Genomic DNA, 17,599 nt, shown 5'->3' on the forward strand with positions numbered 1-17,599 from the left:
ATGAGGTGCTTGTGCTCTATAGAGCCCTTTGTGATTGCACAGTCCTTTGAAAGGAGATTTTCCCTGAGCTCTCATTTATAGAAGCTTTCTCTGGGCTGCCATCTTGTGTCTCAAAAGTCAGTGTTCAGAGACTGCTGGTTCTACAAGTTTCAGATCCCTTCCCACACTGTCTTTACCAGCTAGGTCATAGTCATCCATATATGTAACCTATGCACTTCTCTGTAAGGGCCCACTAAATGCTTACTTTGCTGTATGGATCTGTTTTGTTTGAATAATTTAGGAAAGTCTATTTAGGGGCTTATTTAGCTCTTAGCAGGCTATACTTCATGCTAGCAGAGCAGTGAAGGGATGTAGTCCACTGTCCTGGCAGACTACAGCCTGCCACATTTAGAGTAGAGATCTCTGTGCCTTCTGAGGTCCCATCACAACGCTGCCTCCTACGAAGGCACTAATGCTTTGGTGTGCATGTTCAGTGCTTCCACACAACAAAGTTATTTGTTTTTCAAAAACAAACTTTCAAAGCGGAAGTTTATTTTTGAAAATACATTTCTCTGACATGCCGGGAGTTTTCCTTTTCCAGACTGCCAGGCTTTCCCTGGCATTCCTAAACAGGAAAAAAGTACATCTGAATGTCCACCTTTTATAGGCTGGACCTGCTTAGGTACTTTGATGAACTACCCAATGAGAGTCACATCAACAGTGAAAGGTTTCCACAACAGAGCCAGCAGAGGCTTTTGGGAAAGAAGCATGATGGTGTGCCAGACTATGAATAGAGCGAGCAAACTGAGATTTGGCAGACAGGGTACTGAGCAGTGTTTGTGGTGGAGCATCCTGTTCGTCAAACTCTAAATAAACTGAGCATTTTCAAGGCTAGCTCCCTAAATTACCTCTTCATTAAAGATATCAACAACCATATGATCTTGCTTCTGCAGTTGACCACTACGTTGCCACTTAGCTCTAACATTTGGATCTTCCTAGTTGTGCCCTTCAGGCCTAATTCCAGTAGCAGCAATAAAGAACATTTGAGCTCATATTTAGGGCAATTCTGTGATACCTCCTATGCTAACACTGGGGCTCTTAACGGTGCTGCAGCCAAATCTGGCGACTTCTCCAGGTGTGCCCCCAGGACTGAAGGAACTGGATTCCTAATTACAGCCAATATCATCCTTGGCTGCACCAAATGTTACCATTGTTACTGGCACAAGTTAATTCAGTGTCACATGCACTGATATCTGCCTTAAAGTTTCTGGTATGGCTCCTTTATTGAGCAGCTGCCATACTTGTAGGTGCTAAAGGATCAGAAGTCTAGCTGTTAGGCTTTGGCGCTGGTTCGCTGTTATTGGATAGCAGTACTGGACTTCATTGAGCCCTACATGCAGGACTGAGGTTGAGAGGTCTCCTCCTGGAAGTGTTTGACTCGCATAGGGCACCCTCTTGAAGATTCAGGGCGCCCAACAAATACTTTACAGAGAGGCCTACCTTGAAGATCAGTAACCTATAACCTGAGGCATCTGTACGTACCTGCAGTTTAGGCAAAGTCACCTCACGTATCTGTATCTTGTTTGACGAACATGCATTGGTAAAAAGCATGAATGTGTTTTCCTCCAGTCCCCTCCTGGAGACTCTGGCTAGGACTGGGCAGTGCCACACTCCGTAAGCAAGACTGTTTTGTAGTAAAGGGCCCTTATCCCTCCGGGTTGTTGTAGGTCCAGAATAAAAATCAGAGGAACCACAAAACACAGGGCGCACTGGTACTTTCTCGAGTGAAAAATACAGCCAGGAAGGTCAAACTCAGCCGTTCCTCGTTTTAAATGAGTTTCCATCTCAGATTGTTATAAAGAATTATCTTATTATTGAGTTGGGCCATTTTATTGATATCTCAGAGACACCACAAAACACAGGGCGCACTGGTATTTTCTCGAGTGAAAAATACAGCCAGGAAGGTCAAACTCAGCCGTTCCTCGTTTTAAATGAGTTTCCATCTCAGATTGTTATAAAGAATTATCTTATTATTGAGTTGGGCCATTTTATTGATATCTCAGAGACATGACCTAGTCTGGTGCCAAATAGTATTTTAAGAATCAAAGGTTATGAGTTAAGTCATCTGAGGTAAGACTGATTCGACCATAACATAGTCAATGTGCAATCAATTTTATGATTCACCAGATAATTATTTGTGTCTTTTCACACCACCTGCCCAATAGTTCATGATATTGATTGGACACCTGAGTATAGGGAATCGTCTGGCTTCTTCCAACAAGTGAACCTTCTTCCCAAAGGCTGAGTTTTTCTGTGTTTCCTGTTTTTTAATGACACTATTATTTATTCACTCAAGAAATTGTTGTCTACAGTATTCATTTACCAAGAAAAATGGCTAAGGCCCCTAGATCACATGCTGGGTTAATTGTTGGTTTACACCCATCTTCAGGATTGCGTGCTCGTACTGGTAGGGCCAGTTAAACATTTCAGAGGCATTTACAGATAGACAATTGTAAGCTAGGCAACTGGGCCATGGAAGAATGCTGCATACTTTCTGTAGACGTTCTGCAGTAGATGTCCCTTTAGGTCTTGTTAGAATAACACTTATTGTTCAATCAGCACTTCACGTTGCAGCTGCCACCCCTATAGGCCCGTCATCTTTGGTAATGTCCTGATGCATAGAGATAAAGGGGTTGGATATTTAACAAGTACATGTTAATTACTGTAGTAACAGTGGAATCCTCAGTCCTTCAGTCACAGGCTTGCAACCGATCTCTTCTACTCCAGTGGATTACCATAAAATTACACTTGACTTTCAGATCTCTAGATTTCATTGACGAAGCTGTATACACTAAACAGGCCTTCTACGTACGAGACAAGCTCATTATAAAAAATAGATCTGCTTATCCATAAGAGTCTATACCCTCGTCCTTTCCTTTCCCAAATTCCACAAAACGACCTTGGGAGGCAGCTCATTCAAAGGCGAGAACAAAATCACTAGAATGTACTACCTTCTAATATTCAACAAATCTCTTAAGACCCACATGTTGCATATCAAGCCAGACTCCCCACACCCTCCCTTTCTTGAAAACACACCCATCTGTTAATATCCAGAATTCATAGTTCATCTGAAGCACAGCCTCAGAAAATCATATGGCTTTGCGAAATATACAGCAAGTTTGTATCACTCAAGAAGGAAAGAGTATTGTGTAATATGAACTCCACCAAAGCGTGTTGATATTCCTGGGGTATATTGTGAATTACAAAAATGTCTACAGATATTTTTATCCACAGTAATCAGTAGGGTATCTAAAAAGAAGAGAAACTGGTGCAAGGAATGCTAGCAGCACTTGCTGTGATCTAGGCTTGGGCACAGATGGGGCCAAAAGTGGTGTGGTCTAATTTCACAGATAAATGCATATGATCTGGTGTCATGGAATTTGACGTCCCTTGAACATGACTGAAGATGCTTAAATACGTAGGGCCTCATTTACTTTAATTGACGCACAGGCAGCGCAATGGGCTTGCCCATATTTACAAGCCCACATAATGTCACACGGCGTGACATGTCATGGCCTTGTAAATATGGGCCCTTTTCAGGCATTACTCTGCGTGAAATGGGCATTCCGTGGGTGTTGCTGTGGATGTTCCCTCACAACATCCATGGAACCTGCCACATTCCCAGATGTACAACATTTTGTAAACCTGGGGATGTGTCAGAATCCTACGCCTCCCCAGGGGAGGCATAGGAGTGGTGCAATGAGGACAAATACTTTTAGTTCTCCTCGTTTTTCCTCTTTCTATGCACTCTGCATTCTGCACCAAGCATAGAAAGAGGAATATCCATCCCCACAATGCTGCCCCCTGCACCATGGCGCAAGGGTGTCTGCGTTGATGCACAAATGCTGTTTGTGCGCCGGTGCAGAGAAGAAGGACTGGAATGGGCCATAACTTGTAAATACTGCACATTCCTGCCCTTTTATTTTGGCACACGGCTGCACAGCAGGAAGGCTTACTGCGCTGTTGTGCGTGAGAATATAGTAAATGAGGTCCGTAGAGTACCAGAATTATGATGCTGAGTAATATATACTGTTTCTTAGGCACCTTGACTGTATCTCAAACAGCTGCTTCATTTCCAGGGGCTTCAATCTGTAATATATTTGTGGTTTCACCATGCAGGGATTGATATTTAAAATAAATATTAGTGTTGCGTTGTGGTCAGTGACCTTGGAGATGTGTTTATTTTCAGGTTAAAACATTAGCTCTACCTATTGTACAAGCAACCCTATTTCAGATAAAATAATCCAACTGTATTATTGAATTATGTAACATTCAGATAAGAAGCCAACATATATTTACATTTTAGAGGGGCTCAAGATTTTGCAGCATCTTCAAAATGTCTGAGTAACTTTTTTCAGTCTTGGGATAAGCTTTAGTGACACCTTGCTTCCCCTAATCTGCCTTCTTACCAACATGGGCACACAGTTGCTGGCAGGATTTGTCATTACCTGCTTCACTGGCAGTCCATAACATCAAACAAGTGGGTTTTGCAAATTGTCTGAAGGGGCTACTAACTCCCTTGCGTGACAACTCCTCCCTCCATGCTATCATCTCAAGACTGGCTGATGGATCATCTGTGCCTTCTCCACCTGGAAGTTATGGCTCTCTTGGCCAAGGGTGCCATAGAGAGGGTGCAGGCGCCAGAAGTCGGTCATGGTTGTTATTCCTGCTACTTCCTGGTGCGCAAAAATGAAGAAGGCCTTCATCCTATCCTAGACCTACGGCTCCTCAACTTCTCAACTACTTCCTTAAGAAGGAGAAGTTCAAGATGCTCACGTTAGTTCAAGAGCTGCCTGTTCTGGACCCAGGAGTCTGGATGGTATTGTTGGACTTGCAGGACGCTTATTTCCACATTCCCGTCCTGCCTGCCAACCAGCATCACCTGCAGTTCACAGTAGACCACAAGCGTTTTCAGTTCTCATGCTCCCTTTTGGCCTTACCAGCGCCCCTCAGTTGTTCACCAATGTGTTTCGGTGGCCGCAGCTCATATGTGGGGATCAGGGGTGGCAGTCTTCCCCTATCTAGGTGACTGGCTGTTGAAGGCGGGCTCTCCCCAGACTGCCGTCTCTCACCTCCAGACTACGGTGAACCTTCTACACTTGCTGGGGTTCATCATCAACATGCCAAAGTCACACCTGACTCCCTCTCAGAGGCTTCCTTTCATCTGAGCTGTTCTGGACACAGGCCAGTTTCAGGCTTATCCTCCTGAGTGGCGAGTCCAGGATATTCAGGCTATGATTCTGATGTTTCAGCCTCTATCCAGGATTTCGGTTAGGCAAACCTTGAGGCTGTTGGTACTCGTGGCCTCCTGCATCCTGTTGGTTACTCATGCCAGATGGCAGATCTCACAGTAGTGACAGAACTGTCTCTCCTGGGATGGAGCAGCCATCTGGGAGAGGTGAGAATCAGGGGAATCTGGTTTCCGTCGGAATCCGGACTCTACATCACTATTGGAGCTCCGCGCGATTGAAAGCCTTTCTATCCTGCATAAAGGGAAGGCTAGTGCAGTTGTTCACGGACAACACCATAGACATGTGGTACTGCAACAAACTGGGTGGGGTGGGGTCGTGGACCTTTGTCAAAGAGGCCCTGCATCTTTGGACATGGCTGGAACATCAGGTCATATCCATGGTGGTTCAACACTTGGCATGCTCTCTGATGCCAGGGCGGATAAACTCAGCCATCGATGCCTAACAGATTAATAATGGCTTTGCCATTCGGAGGTGGCGCGAGGTATCTTTCAACAGTGGGAAGTACCTTGTCTAGATGTGTTTGCCTCCGCCAACAATGCCCAATGTCAACTGGTTTTCATGCGGGAGTTTGCAAGTCAGATCTCGCTCAGAGATTATCATCTCGAGTGGTGCTCAGACCTTCTCTTCATCTGTCTGCCCATACCATTCCCACCCAGAGTTCTCAAGAAATCAAGAACGACCGGGCCCAAGACTTTCTTGTGACTCCGGAATGGGTACAGAGAGTCTGGTATCCTGAGCTACTGAGCATGGTCATTGATAATCCAATCCGACTGCCCATTCAGGAGAATCTTCTGTCGCAGCAGCAGGGAAGGGTTCTCAACGAGAACCTACCCAGGCTCCGCCATCTTGTGTGGAGATTGAGCAGGAGCAGTTTACATCTTTCAATATCCTCCCGAAGTCTGCAACGTCATCTTAACAGCCAGACGCCCCTCCACCAAGACAGTATATGCTTGCTATTGAAAAAAAATTGTAGTATGGTGTGCTAGGAAATCCATTGATCTCCTTTCTGCCCCCTTTCTGAGGTTCTACTTTTCATTCTTTCCCTAGCCCAGCAGGGCTCTGCACTGGGCACTATTAAGGGCCATCTCTCTGCTCTTTCTGCTTTTTTGCGGTTACCTGACCAACCCTCCCTTTTCAAATCCCCTATTGTACATAAATTTCTGAAAGGTCTTGTTCTTCTTTTCTCTCCTTCGCCATATATTATGCGTCAGCGGGTCCTTAATCTGGTCTTAACATTATTGATATGTGCGCCTTTCGAGCCTCTCCATAACTGTCCCAGCAGGCTTGCTACACATAAAACAGCATTCCTTGTGCATATTACATATGCTCGAAGAGAGAGTGAGGTGCAGACCTTTTCATCCAAGCCACCCTATCTCTCAATCTATCCTGACAAACTCGTGCATCGAGTAGGATCCTCCTTTCTACCGAAGGTGGTCACTCCATTTCACGTAGGCCAATCCATCACACTGCCTACTTTTTACGATCTTCCACATCCCTCCAAAGAAGAGGAGTGTCTCCACCGTCTACTTCAGAATATAGTAAATGAGGTCTGTAGAGTACTAGAATTACGATGCTGAGTAATGTATACTGTTTCTTAGGCACATTGACTGTATCTCAAACAACTGCTCCATTTCCAGGGGCTTCAATCTGTAATATTTTTGTGGTTTCACCGTGCAGGGAATGATATTTAAAATAAATATTAGTGTTGCGTTGTGGTCAGTGACCTTGGTAATGTGTTTATTATCTGAAAGAAACACGTTAGTTAGATTCCTCACCTTAGAATATCCCCAGGCGTCAGGCTGGATCCGGAAAGATTTTTGTAGCAATACCCCTTGCGGCTCCGCGTCCGTCGTCTGCGTCGTGCGCCGGAATGACGTAGTCGGAGTACTTAGACGCCGCCCTCGCGCGCTGACGTCAGTTCTTCTTTTTTCCGCGCCAGTAAGCGCCGATCCGGGTAGAGCTTACCCCTAGTCAGTTTTTGACTAACTTGTTTGACTTCTTTTGGTCTATCGACTCGACTCTGGTGCCGGTAGGATGCCTGGTTTCAAGGCCTGTGACGCCTGTCATCGCCTGATGTCGGTGACGGATCACCATCGCCGGTGCCCTTATGACCATGACGCGGAGTCGTGCCTCGATTGCCAGGCCTTGACGTCGAAAGTTAGGCGGGAGCGGTCCCGTAAGCTTCTCGAGCTTCGGCACTAGGCTCTGCGCCGCTCTCGGTCCCGGTCCAGGAGGAGGTCCAAGGACCGATCGCGGAGCCGCAGCCATCGTCATCGCTCGTCGGGGTCTTCGGGTAAGTCGAAGCACTCCAAGAAGTCCAAGAGACGACATTGCTCTTCGGACTCCCCTCGCCGGTCGCGCGACTCGGCTGAGGGTCAGGGTGGTCCCACCCCCGCGGCTCCGTCGGAGCCGCAGAAGCCGCATCCGTCCCCATACCCGCCGGTCCCTTGGACTGACGCGACTCCGGTGGAGGTCAGTGCCTTCCTCTCGGCCATGAGGGGCCTGGCTCTGCCGTCGACGCCTGTAGGCGCGACTTCGGGCCCCGCAGGTTCGACTGGGCGACCTCGCGTGCCGGCGGCTCCGGCCCCGGCGCCGTCGACGACTCCGGTCCCGACGCCGCAGGTCCCCTAGGGATCCAGGCCTGGATCTCGGTCGGCGCCGGTCGACCTCACGATGCCTCCTCCGCCGGCGCCGACACCTGTTCCGTCTCCGGACGACGCCGTTCCCCGGTTTAGCCCCTGTCCGGACCTGGCGCCGCACCCGACGTCGATGGATGACCGTTTCATTCATCGACCCCTCCAGGGTCAACTTTCACAGGACTGGGCAGACGAACTGGGGGATGCCAGCGGTCTGGATATTTCCCCGGACGCTGGTTTCATTTCTCCTCCGACTGTGGCCTCGGAGGAGGGTGCAGCCTTTTCAGTGGTGCTGCGCAAGGCGGCCGAAGCCCTAGGGCTGGAGTTGCCTGCTGTGGCCGTGAGGACTAACGTCCTCACAGAGGTCCTTTAACCGACAGCAAGCTCTCCTGAGCCTCTGATGCAGTTTAATGAGGCCCTCATAGACATTCTGCAGGGCACTTGGTCCAAGCCCTCCACAGTTCCTCCTGTGGACCGGAACGTTGCCCGGCGCCACCGCCCTGCTCCGGGCGACCCCAGTTTCCTCTCCCAACACCCCACCCCGAGACTCTGGTTATCCAGGCCTCAACCTCCCAATCCTCCTTCCCGTCCGCTCCTCCGGATCGGGAATCCAAGAGGTTGGAACAGTTTGGCAAGAAACTGTTCTCGTCCCTGAGTTTGAGACTGCGGTCTTTAAATACCGCTTGCCTTTTGGACCGTTATTCCCACTCTCTGTGGGATACGGTGGAGGACGTGCTGCCCTTGTGCCCGGTGGAGGCCCGGGCACGACTCACTCAAGCACTTGCTGACGGTCGAGATGCAGCACGGCACGCCATGCGGTGTGGACTTGACACCATGGACTCGCTGGGTCGGGTGATTTCCACCACGGTGGCGCTTCGGCGTCACGCCTGGCTGAGGTCCACGTCATTTTCGGGGGATGTCCAGAGTTCCCTCATGGACATGCCCTTTGATGGCACTCGCCTTTTTGGTGAGAAGGCGGACAGTGCGCTGGCTCGGTTCAAGGACTCCCGGGCCACGGCCAAGTCCTTGGATCTTTCGGCCCCGCGGCCGCAAACTTCCGCCTTTCGTCTCTTTCGTGGCCAAGGAAGGGGCGCCTCCTCACGTCCGCCCAGCCACCGGCCGCAGAACCAACCTGCACGCGGTCGCGGACATGGATTCCGCCGAGGCTGTACTGGAGGTCAACGTGCCGGTCAGTCCACATCCACCCCGGCAGCATCCGCCTCAAAGCCCTCCTAGTCCGAGCTTTCAGGCCCATTCAACGTCAGTGGGCGGCAGAGTTCGCCATCACCTGCTCCACTGGTGCTCCATCACGTCGGACAGGTGGGTGCTGCAAATCGTCCGAAGGGGCTACTCCCTCCCCTTTGAGACGACCCCTCCAGCCATGCCGCCGCTGAACCACCGTATGTCAGGGGATCATTTGCATCTTCTACGAGAGGAAGTTTCGGCCCTCTTGGCCAAAGAGGCCGTCGAGCGCGTTCCTGGTCCAGAAGTAGGTCGTGGTTGTTATTCCCACTAAGGGCAAAGGGGGCCTACGCCCGATCTTGGACCTCGGGAGCGTGAACTCCTTCATCCGGAAGGACCGGTTCAAGATGCTCACTTTAGCTCAGGTTCTGGCTGCCCTAGACCCTGGAGACGGGATGGTAGCGTTGGACTTGCAGGACGCTTACTTCCACATCCTGGTCCTGCCGGCCCACCGGCGTTACCTGCGGTTCATGGTGGGTCAGGAGCACTTTCAGTTCACCGTGCTCCCCTTCGGCCTCACCAGTGCCCCTCGGGTGTTCACGAAAGTGATGGCGGTGGTCGCAGCTCATCTGCGCCGATCAGGGGTTCCAGTCTTCCCCTATCTCGACGACTGGCTGTTGAAGGCGGGCTCGCCCCAGCAAGTCGTCTCCCACCTCCAGACTACGGCCGACCTCCTGCACTCACTGGGGTTCTCCATCAATGTGCCGAAGTCGCACCTGAGTCCCTCCCAGAAGCTCCTTTTCATTGGGGCGGTTCTCGATTCGGCGCAGTTCCGGGTCTATCCACCGGAACAGCGGGTCCGGGACATTCAGGCCCTGATTTCCATCTTCCGGCCTCTGTCCTGGGTTTCAGTCAGGTTGGTGCTGCGGTTTCTGGGGCTGATGGCCTCCTGCATCCTGTTGGTACCTCACGCCAGGTGGCGGATGCGGGCTCTGCGGTGGGACCTGAAGTTTCAGTGGGCCCAGCATTGAGGCAACCTGTCCGACCATGTCTTTATCTCGGAGGGCACTGCGAACCAGCTGCAGTGGTGGCTCACGAATCGCGATTGGGTCAGCGGCAGATCCCTCTCCCTACCCCAACCGGAAAACTGCCTTCCTGGTGGCTATCACCTCCGCTAGGCGGGTGAGTGAGCTCCAGGCTCTGTTAGCTAAGCCTCCCTTCCTTTCGGTTCATCCGGATAAGGTTGTCCTCCGGACACGTCCTTCTTTTCTTCCTAAAGTCGTGACTCCCTTTCACATCGGGCAATCTGTCACACTGCCCACCTTCTTTCCGCCTCCGCATCCTTCAAAAGATGAAGAGAGGCTCCACCGTCTGGACCCAAAACGTGCGCTGTCCTTTTATTTGGACCGCACAAAACAGTTCCGGGTGGACGACCAACTTTTTGTTGGATATGTAGGTGCTAAGAAGGGTAAAGCTGTGCACAAGAGGACCATCTCGCGATGGGTCGTGTTGTGTATTAAACTCTGCTATTCCTTGGCGAAAAAGGTCCCTCCTGTTGGGCTGAGAGCCCATTCCACCCGGGCCACAGCGGCGACAACTGCCCTGGGACGGGGAGTCCCCTTGCAGGACATCTGTCATGCGGTGACGTGGGCTTCACTGCACACGTTCGCCAAGCACTATTGCCTGGACAGCCAAGTCTGGAGAGATGGCCGCTTTGGCCGTTCTGTTCTCCAGGACTTTATGGTGTGATCTTGGTTCGCAGACCCACCTCCGGGGTTGGTATTGCTGGGGTATCTATTCTAAGGTGAGGAATCTAACTAACGTGTTTCTGTCAGATGAACAAGTTACTTACCTTCGGTAACGATGTATCTGTAAGAAACATTAGTTAGTTAGATTCCTCACCGACCCACCCAGCCTCCCCGTTCTGCGAACCGACATCTAGGGTTAAGGTTCTCCCTTTCAGGGCCCTAGATTTTTTGGCACCAGTGTCGGTCTCTTGCATGGCTCAGCGTCCCTGGCGCGGAAAGCTATGTATAAGAACTGACGTCAGCGTGCGAGTGCGGCGTCTAAGTACTCCGACGTCATTCCGACACACGACGCCGACGACGGACGCTGAGCCGCAGACGACACCTACCGACGCGCAAGGGGTATTGCTACAAAAATCTTTCTGGATCCAGCCTGACGCCTGGGGATATTCTAAGGTGAGGAATCTAACTAACTAATGTTTCTTACAGATACATCGTTACCGAAGGTAAGTAACTTGTTCTTCAGGTTAAAACATTAGCTCTACCTATTGTACAAGCAACCCCTTTCAGATAAAATAATCCAACTGTATTATTGAATTATGTAACATTGAGATAAGAAGCCAACATACATTTACATTTTAGAGGGGCTCAAGATTTTTCATCATCTTCAAATTGTCTGAGTAACTTTTTTCAGTCTTGGGATAAGCTTTAGTGACACCTTGCTTCCCCTTTGTAGTGCTAAATCTATCCAATACAAGTTTTGCTGACTTCATTTGTGACATTCAAGCATATATTAGCCAATCAGTTTTAAGAGGATCAATTTTAAAGTGCTCTTCAAGTTTGCGTGGCCGTAGGCTTCAGTTGGCCTCAGTTGAAAAGATGATGGTCACAATGTGATGCAACTGTGGAGATCAGACTATCTTTAGATTCTTCTTGAAGCAGTGAGGTTTGGCTTGACCCTTGTGCTACATTCTGGGAAATTCCAATTCAAGGTCCCTGCATCCCTATGGCTTTGTCTCAAAGCTTGTTCATCCAGTACTGGCCTGGAAGATTGTCTTGGTACTGTTGGATCTAGAGAGAGAGAGTGAGTGTGTGTGTTTGACAATAGTCTTTACAGCTTCAAAGAAATTGGAATATTTTAGGACAGTGACTGCCGGCAACAAGGAATAATCACTACCCTTGTCATGGTGAACCCTCAAACTCACTAAAGTACCCTGAGGTCAAACCTCTGGTAACTTTGGCACAGAGCAGGCAGGCTTAACTTGAGTAATGTGTAAAGTGTTTATGCAGTACCAAAACAGTAATAAAATCGAAATACAAAACAATAAAAATCCTAAATCAAATACAAATATTTAACAAACAAAATGACACAAGAATTGCAAAAACCCAGTAAGGGGAACCAGAGATATACATGTTTATCTTTTAAGTAGGAATAGCGCCAAGAAATGTAAAGTGTCAATGGTCTGGGACCAAGGTGCAATTTGATACTGATCTCGACACAGCGTGGGACAGATACACAAACTAGGTTCATCCTGGTCAAAGATTTTTCCTTCTGACTTAAGTCCCAATCCATGACGGAAACACACTTCTGAATACCCCAGAACTTCAGGGTAGGCACTTAGAGACCCACCGGGTGTCAGACAGAGACCAAACAGCTGGGTCCAGTAGTCACTTGTCAGTTGGGCAGTTGCAGTAAAAGGTCTCTTGTATCTGGTTATGTTCCTGTAGCTTTAACAGGAGTCCAGTTTGTGTCCTGCGTTCAAGAGAGAGCAGGTCCAGTCCTTCCAGGGCTCTTCGCAGATCTCAGATAGCAAATTCAGTCCTCTTCTGTCCTTCCTTGGGTCCAGGATTACGTGGACTGGACCACTTCATGTAAGTCAGAAACACCAGCACATCATCCGCGTCTAATGTCATCCTGTCTTCTACTCCGGGTGTCCATTCAAATCCCTTAATTTGAGCATCCATCCTAACCAATAGCACCAGAGGCCCTATAGCTAGCGGAAAGAGAAGGAGGGAGAGGAGACATCACTGTTGAGTACTTCGATGATTGTAAAGACTTTGGAAGTGGCCCTCTTATTCCAGACATGATCTCCCACTTCTGTGTTCAGGAATTTGACATACTGGCAGAACCTAGGGCCAAATTAAGTTGCTCCAGCAAAAGGAACATGTAGTCCCAATAACTGTTATTAGGATCTTGGCCAATACTTTCACTTCTATATTTATTAAGGAGATCGGGCAGTAGGATGAGCACCACTCCCACTCCCTTGGTCACCCTGGTTTATGAATGACCACTATCTCTGCCATGTGGAGATCTGCAAGTGGGAACCCCTGTGTCGCTGCCTCTGCCAACATAGCTGTCAAGGGTGGGATTAATATACTGGCGAACAGTCTAATGAACTCCGCAGGGATCCCATTGGGCCCCCGGACCTTCTGGCATTCAGCTGTCCCAATGCCAAGCAAAGCTCTTCCGCCATTATAGGATCCTCTAAAGAGGCTCTCTCCACTGGGTCCAAGCTGTTAGTAGAGAGGTCCCTAATAAAATCTGCATGTCATCACATGACTATTGTTCTGTGTAGAATTATGACAAATTCTTGAACTATGGCCTCATCCCCTCTGAGCATGGTCCCTTTCTGCATCTCAGTGGCTGCTGTCGGTTTCTGCGGCAGCACATGTGAGCATAATCAATTTAGTGTTTTGATCGGTATTTTGCCCTATTTGTTGATGCAGCTCTGGATCACTCTCCAAGCCTGCTTGACCTCATCTAGCTGTCTAAGCATCTCCTAAGAATACAGCAGGTTATAAAAGGAGGTCGGCGACGGGGTGAGCAGCTGCTGGCCCTCCAGCTCCAACACTTGGGCCTCCTAAATTTAATGTAGTCTGCTGATGTCTCCACTTGACCCCAGTCTAATAGCAGATAATCTCCCCCTATAAGGTGACTTTGAATGCTTCCCACATGGTACTCGGGGAGGCTACTGAGCCAAATTGAGGGCGGAAAAAGGATGATATGGTGTCAATGAGGTGTCTTCTGTTGTCCGGGCCCACTATCAGCCAAGAATCTAGACGCCTCAATGAGCTGTCTTCTGTAGTCCAGGCCCACTATCATCCAAGAATTTAGACGCCACCCTGTTGCGGACCCCATCTTCCACATAAGCTCTATGTGTAAATGATCTGAGTCCCTGTACCAGGGTCTGGCCCTCAGCTACTTGGTGTATCTTGGAGTTGGGCACCAGGAAATAGTCCGGGCAGGAGAAGGATCTGTGGGCCCCAAGTAAAATGTATATCCACGTTCCTGGGTTGGAGCACCTACCATACATTTTTAAGGCCCACGGCTGTCAAACTGTGGCAGTGGCGTCGCCTCAACAGCAGACCCCCTTGCTCCCCCCTCCTCTGTTCGGACTACACCATTAATTTCACCTTTTTTCAGCCCCAGTCCTTGGGGAAATTGCACCAACAATCTCCACACCCTTTCCAGGTAGGTCACTGTGTGGGGGGGTGCATATAGGCACAGTATCGTAAGTGGAGACCCGTACGGTAACGCGGTTACCCCTGGTACATACCTAGGGATTCTTGCCTGACCCGATTAACTTTAAATGATAATCCGCTGCATAGGAGGTTGGCCACTCCCCTTGATCAAAAGTATACAAGAAAGTGATGAATGCTGTCAATCAGGGGGAAACCGGTCTTCGGTTGTTTGTGCTCCAGTGCAGAGAAGACCTGGCTTGGCAGTTCGAGCTAGAGTGTTCCTATTGGAACAGGGTCAAGATTGATTTGCATATAGCTGGATCTAATCTAAGGTGGCATGTTGGGCAAAAGAACAATGGGTTGCAGTGCTACCCAAAGCAAATGTCAGTGGTTAGATTAGTGCAAGGATCCTCCCATCACCTTCTGTGTTTTTGACTCCCCTTGCTCCCTTGGTGAAACCTGCATGATACACTTTTGAGAAGCCCATTCGAGCCAGGAATGGACACTTGCGTGGGTTTCTTGGAGCAGAAAGGGTATTTGGACAAAATATCGAGTTGCAAATATCAGGAGACAGAAGTATGTTAAAAAAAATATTGTGATGCAAAAATATTGTGAAGCAGAAATATAATCAAGAACTTTGTTTTTTTTCAGCTCAGTAATATCTTTGTTAAGAATATAGTTGTTGTTAATATCGTTATCCGATAGAGACTTCTAGCCGCATATTCCTTACCTTTGGATTTCCCAGGCATCGTCCTGGATCCGTAAGATTTGTAATGAGCAGCACCCCTGCGTGTCAGTGGGTGGCATTGTTTGACTCTGTGTGCATCATCGGTGGTACTCGTGCCAAAAGTGATGTCTGCAGCGCCTCTTATAAGTGCCACCCAGGCGTGCTGACATCAGTTCTTTTCTTTCCGCACTAGCCAGCGCTGATCTGGTGAAGAGCTATCCCTCAGTCACTGTTTGACTGGAATTTTAAACTTTTGTTGACTCTTTTGATGTTTTTTCCTCCTGGTGTGGGAGGGATGTCCTCCAGGAAAGCTGGCATCCAGCCTTTTGGAGCCTGTCACTGACCAATGTCGGTGATGAATCCGCATCTTGAATGCTTATGGTGTCTCAAACACAACCACAACCAGTGTTTTAAATGGGAAATTAGAAGTGCCGCTACTCACTAATTAGACTGGGTGGGTAGTTAGGGGCGTGTCTAGGGGCGTGTCTGGGGGGCGTGGCTGTGAGGCAGAAATTTAACAATAGCCACATAAGTAACCTTTAATGCAAATTCTCTGATTGTCATGGAAAACGCTTAAATGCCCATGGGCCAAATTCAAGCAATATCAAACTGCCTCCTTTCATAAGAGACATGGCAAGCATCAGCTTCTATCTCATAGGTGCCTGGACAAATTTTTGGCAGTTTGATATTGCGCAAATTTGGGCCATGGGCATTTAAGCGCTTACATGACAATCAGAGCATTTGCATCAAAGCTTACTTTTTTTAAGACCCCTGGTTAAGGGAGTTGTCCAGAACCACAGGATGATGAGACGACGTCGGGATTCGACCCTGGTTCTTCAGTTCAAATCTCGGCACCTCTGACCATATCCTCACTCTTGTTGGGATGCCAATGCGAACCAGAGGCGCAACTAGAGTCAAATTTTTGGGGGGGGGGGGGGGGGGGGCTGATTCTTCCAGCAGTATGCAGAGTAGAGCTGCAGGGGATCTAAGAAGGGGTGAGAAACAACAAAGCCTTGTTAAAAAGCAATTGGTCTTTTAAAGACCTGTGAAGTACTCAGGTGCGGCTGTGTGTGCGCCCGGGAAGCTGTCTCAGCCGGGCTGACACACACGATTGGGGAGGGGGGTGTCTGAAGCCCTTTGATCCCAATGGGTGTTGCGTGCCTGATGAGAACCTAACACTGCAGGAGCAGCCCAGAAATACACAGGCTGTTGCCAGCCAGAGCAGCACATAAACACGCACCATCTGAAAGGGTAATTTTCAGTTTTTGCGTTGCACGAACCTGTACTTCAGGGCCTGAGCCCTGCTGCTTCATGGAGTACCGGTACTCTCCTTGCCCGAAAATAAGTTCCGGTACTCAGGGGGAGAAGACTGAGAAGTGCCGGTACCCAGTACCTGCCCATTTAAAGCACTGACCACGACCTGAAGTCGTGTTCTGACTACCGCACCATGAATCCTAAGATCTTGTGGGATCGGTCACTCAATCTCATGGCGGGTTGGAAGGCGACGCACTAACACTCGTGGTCCCGGTCCAGGGGATGGTCTTGGGGTCCGAGGTCCTCGTTCCACTCCAAATCCTTGGGACATTCGGCTAAGTCTTGACACAAGAAGATGAGGTCAAATAGATCCTCGACTTCTCCTCATCCTTCGGCCGGAGAGTGAGCGTCGTCATCCAAGGCCTGGCTCCTTGGTAGGACCTGCTTCTGGGCCGACTCCACGCCTCTCCGACTTTCCAGGAGCTGGAGCAACCCTGCCAAACTAAAAGAGTTTTATGAGGCCATGCACTTCATATTCGGGTGGCACTACCCCACCGGCATGCCTTCGGGCCCACGGGGTTTGAAGGGGCTCCCCATTCTGATCTCTAACTCCAATACAGAGACGGTGGGGCATCACCCAATGCTGTATCCAGTGCAAACAGGAGTCTTGTCTTCTATATCGAAGATTGAGCCCTATTATCCTGGGTTAGGACTCGGGGAGGAATGAGAGGGGTAGCTGGACCCTGAGGAATACCAGCCATATGGAGAAAACCCTAACATGGACTGGTGTGAGGAACTAGGTGAAGCCAATGGATTGGATACTTCTCCAGATACTAGTATGCTTTTTTCCCCTGGTGGCTATGGAGGAGGGAGCTTCATATGCATTGTTTGTGCAGAGGGTGGATGAGGTCCTTGACCTTCAGTTGTCCTCGGCAGCAGTCAAGACTAACGTCCTGACAGAGGTGCTGCAACCTGGTGTCCTCCCCTCAGAACCACTTCTAAAGTCAAATTACGCCCTCACTGATGTCCTTTTGGGGACCTGGTTCAAACCCCACACATGGGCTCCTGTGAATAGGACAGTTGCCCACCACCGCGTCCAAGGGGACTTTCTCATCCTGCCCGTGGAGTTTGGTGGTCCAAGCTTTGACATCCCAAGGTGCATTCCCTTCCGCTCCCCTGGATAGGGAATCCAAGAGGCTGCACTCTTTAGGGAAGAAGATGTTTTCTTGTGCCAGCCTGGCATTGTGGTCCGTGAACACCACATGCCTTTTGGGCCGTTATTCCCATGCTCTATAGAATATG

Source organism: Triturus cristatus, chromosome 10 (genome assembly GCF_964204655.1).
Source record: "Triturus cristatus chromosome 10, aTriCri1.1, whole genome shotgun sequence".
In the NCBI taxonomy this organism is placed as follows: domain Eukaryota; kingdom Metazoa; phylum Chordata; class Amphibia; order Caudata; family Salamandridae; genus Triturus; species Triturus cristatus.